Below are 4,203 nucleotides of genomic sequence, written 5' to 3' on the forward strand. Positions count from 1 at the left end.
CCACTCCCCCACCCCTGGCCCTTGCCAGCCGTGTTCCAAGCTGGCTTGTGCTTGTTTTTGTCAGTTCCTTCTTCTTTCGAGTTCTTCCCTCAAATCACCTGAGTCCTTCCTGTAACTACTGTCACCCAGATAAGAACAAACCTGACTCATCCTTGGGCAGAGTTAGCCTGGAGACCCAGACTGAGGACGGTCTCCCCCACCCAGACCTGCTGCAGAAGTAGAGTGATGGATCAAACCCTGAATTCTTTGGCCAAAATATTGTGAAGATTTTGTAGGGCCTAAAGTTTATGAATCTGGGGGCCATTTAAAATGGACAAAACAGTGTATCTTCACAAACTTTACATGAGCGCAGGCAAACACATTGCCACCGCCCTCCCAGGCTTCAAAAGGGGCCCGTGCTTGTGGAGGGACGTGAAGTCCCCTCTCTGATTTTTCCTGTGGTTCTCACTGCCAAGTGCCTGCGTGTGTTACATGCTTGTGGCAATCCCAGTGTAAACAGACAGAAGTGTAAACAGGAACGCTGGGTCATTCAGGTGACTGTCCTAAAGCTGCAGACAGTCCTGTAAGAAAAGGGAGACGTGTACATACTTCGTCAACTCTGATGATGGGAGGCGGACCATTAACACACCCAAAGGTAACATTCTCGTGCCATTTTAACTTAATTTGGCCCAAGGCTCCTCATTGTTTGGTCAGCTGGGGCTTTTCTTTTTGTTTGTTAATTTTGAATTTAATTCCTTTGCTGTTACTTATGCTGAGAAATGATCTTTTTCATCCCATTGCCCTGAGCATCCTTGGAGGTCCCCCCCACCTCCCACTACACCCAAGAGGGGAGGAGTGAAGTATTGTTTTGTTTTGTTCCTAAACTCTGCAAATAATAGAAGAAATGATATTGTTTGCATTGGGTGCACCTGCTTCCCTAAACGGGAGGAGGTTTGGTTTTGGTTTTTTTTTTTTCCTCTCCACCCCCACTCTCCTTTTATCTTGCCTGTGCCTCCTTTGTTGTTTGGTGGGAATGTAAGTGACTCCTGCTTTCTTAGGGAACTTCCTATCCCAGGGAATTCAGAGATTCTCCCCAGGGGCGCCCAGAGACGGTATTGTTTTATTCCCCCACCCCACTCCCATTCCACATGAACCTCATGAACAGGCACCCAGACACAGAAGATGCTTGTATAAAGGAGCAAAAGAAATGCAGCCCCAAAAAGTTTCCTGCGTGTGTGCTGTGTGTGTGAGTGAGTTTTTATACACATATGTGCAACGTTACAAAAAGAAAAAAAAAAAAAGGAAACCTGTATGATTTTCTACAGGCATTCTCTTTAATCTTGACTACAACAGAATTAAATACAGGATTTTCTTCTCCTGCTTCCTTTGTTTTTCTCCAAGTTACTAGATAGCCCCAGGTGATCAGCAACTCCTCCTCTTTGTCCCATGATCTTCTTTCCCCAGGACACATCTCTGCCCCTAGTTGGGGGTCAGTGGACAGTGCCCATCACAAAGCTCACGGAGGGTGCAGGGAGAAAGGTACTCAAGCCAGCTAGTTCTATTTTGTGAATCTCTGGGTAATGGAGAACATACCCTGCTTTGCCTGTGTACCCCCAGCTTCTGGCAAAGAGCCTCACACATAGCCTCACACATAAATATTTGCAGAATGAATGTTGCATAATGTGACTTTGGGCAAGCCACTTCACAGCTCTGGCTCTGGTTTCCTCTTCCATAAAGAAGACAGTATTCCTGACTGAAAAAGCCCGTGGATCAAGGGACCTGGCAGGCTACATACAGTCCAAAGGGTCGCAGAGTGGGACACAGCTGAGTGACAGGGCACACACTCACATATAAGACGGTCGATGTCTTGAATTTTTTCTAATGCTATTATGATTCTCCCTGTCTAAAATGGATTTGGATTTATCGCTTTATAATAGTTAGGATTAAATGCAGGTAATAAAAAAAAAATGTTCAGTAGTGTCCTAGATAAGAAATTCTCCTCTCATGTAAAAGAAGTCCAAAGGTGGGCTGCTCAGGGATCCAAGATGTCACTGGAGACTCAGGCTGCCATCTTTCTGTCTTGTCATCCTCAGTCCAAGAGAGATGCTGTGGTCAGTGGCTACTATGTCCTCCTTCTAGATGAGCAGGAGGAGGAAGTGTGGGAAGACCAGGGGCCCCCTTCGCAGCCAGCCCCAGTGAATCAATGTCCTAGAAATCTCACCCACCATACTGCTTAAATCTCAATGGCCAGAACTGAGTCACATGGCCAACCCTACTTACAAGGATGTACATACATTCTTTCAGCTGGACACAATATTGCCCCAGATAAACACCAGGATTATATTACTAAGGAAGAAAAGAAGAACGGGCATTGGTGTCAAGCAGCAATCTTGCTGTCTTATTCAACATTGTTTGGCCTGATTTCATCCTGAAGTAGCTGTTCCACTTTTAAACTACCTGCCCCTATGTTTTTGAGATCTTCAAGGTTTCCCAAATCCTGATGACATTTTCACTAGTCCTTGAAAAAATGAGCAAGAGAATTGGTATTTTTCAAATGCTAAATTTATAATTAAATGTATTTGGCTAAAAGGACTACCCTTTATTTGGTGATTATTTTCATTTTTTTCTCTCACATGAAAACTGGCTTTTTTTCATGAAATGTTGCATATGGAAGAAGATAGTTTGTTTTTACTTTGAAATATAAAGATTTTGAACTCTATTCAGTCACCTGAGTTTTTGTAAATTGTTTTTTTTATACTGAAGTGTAAGTGATTCAGAATGTTGTATTAATCACTGCTGTATGGCAAAGTGAATCAGTTTTACATATGTGTATATATATTTTATATTCTCTTCCATTATGGTTTATCTCAGGATATTGAATATAGCTCCCTCAGCTATATGTTGGACCTTGTTGTTCATCCATTCTATATGTAATATTTTGTATCTGATAACCCCTAACTCCCAGTCCACCCCTTCCCCATGCCCCCTCTCCCTTGGCAACCACAAGCCTGTTCTCTATGTCCATGACTGTGTTTCTGTTTTATAGATAGATTCACTTGTGTCGTATTTTAGATTCCACATATGAGTAATATCACATGGTATTTGTCTTTCTCTTTCTGACTTACTTCACTTAGTATGATAATCTCTAGGTCCGTCCGTACGGCTGCAAATGGCATTATTTCATTCTTTTTTATGGATGAGTATGAAAATTGGTTTTTTAAATAATGAAAGTTTAGTTCTCTCCCCTAGACTTCCTCATCTAAGGACAGAGGGTTGAGGACAGTAGACTAGAAAAACTTTAGGTAGGACTGTCTGTACCCCATCAGTAATAGTACAGAAATGGAGAACAGAGGCATTGTTCATTCAAGAGGAACATAAGGGACTTCCCTGATGGTTCAGTGGTTGGGACTCTGAGCTCTCAAGGCAGGGGCCAGGGTTGGATCCCTGGTCGGAGAACTGGATCCCACATGGTGCAGCTAGGACCCAGTGCAGCCAAATAAATTTGAAAAAAAAGAAACAGAGGAACATCAGATCAGATCAGTCACTCAGTCGTGTCTGACTCTTTGCAACCCCATGAATCGCAGCACGCCAGGCCTCCCTGTCCATCACCAACTCCCGGAGTTCACTCACACTCATGTCCATCGAGTTGGTGATGCCATCCAGCCATCTCATCCTCTATGTCCCCTTCTCCTTCTGCCCCCAATCCCTCCCAGCATCACAGTCTTTTCCAATGAGTCAACTCTTCGCATGAGGTGGCCAAAGTACTGGAGTTTCAACTTTAGCATCATTACTTCCAAAGAAATCCCAGGGCAGATCTCCTTCACAATGGACTGGTTGGATCTCCTTGCAGTCCAAGGGACTCTCAAGAGTCTTCTCCAACACCACAGTTCAAAAGCATCAATTCTTCAGCACTCAGCCTTCTTCACAGTCCAACTCTCACATCCATACATGACCACAGGAAAAACCATAGCCTTGACTAGACGAACTTTTGTTGGCAAAGTAACGTCTCTGCTTTTGAATATGCTATCTAGGTTGGTCATAACTTTCCTTCCAAGGAGTAAGCAACTTTTAATTTCATGGCTGCAAAAACCATCTGTAGTGATTTTGGAGCCCAGAAAAATAAAGTCTGACACTGTTTCCACTGTTTCCCCATCTATTTCCCATGAAGTGATGGGACTGGATGCCATGATCTTCGTTTTCTGAATGTTGAGCTTTAAGCCAACT

The 4,203-nt window shown here is 43.5% G+C and overlaps 1 long non-coding RNA gene across 1 annotated transcript in view; it reads left to right on the plus strand.

Annotated features, from left to right (window-relative positions):
- The first annotated feature begins 548 nt into the window (after window positions 1–548).
- LOC105005416 overlaps window positions 549–4,203 on the plus strand; it is a 20,415-nt gene continuing 16,760 nt past the window's right edge. Inside the window, exon 1 of the long non-coding RNA XR_827317.1 lies at window positions 549–634. This is a non-coding gene — a long non-coding RNA (uncharacterized LOC105005416). The remainder of the gene's footprint in view (window positions 635–4,203) is intronic.

Source organism: Bison bison, unplaced genomic scaffold (assembly GCF_000754665.1).
Source record: "Bison bison bison isolate TAMUID 2011002044 unplaced genomic scaffold, Bison_UMD1.0 scf7180017864491, whole genome shotgun sequence".
Taxonomy (NCBI): domain Eukaryota; kingdom Metazoa; phylum Chordata; class Mammalia; order Artiodactyla; family Bovidae; genus Bison; species Bison bison.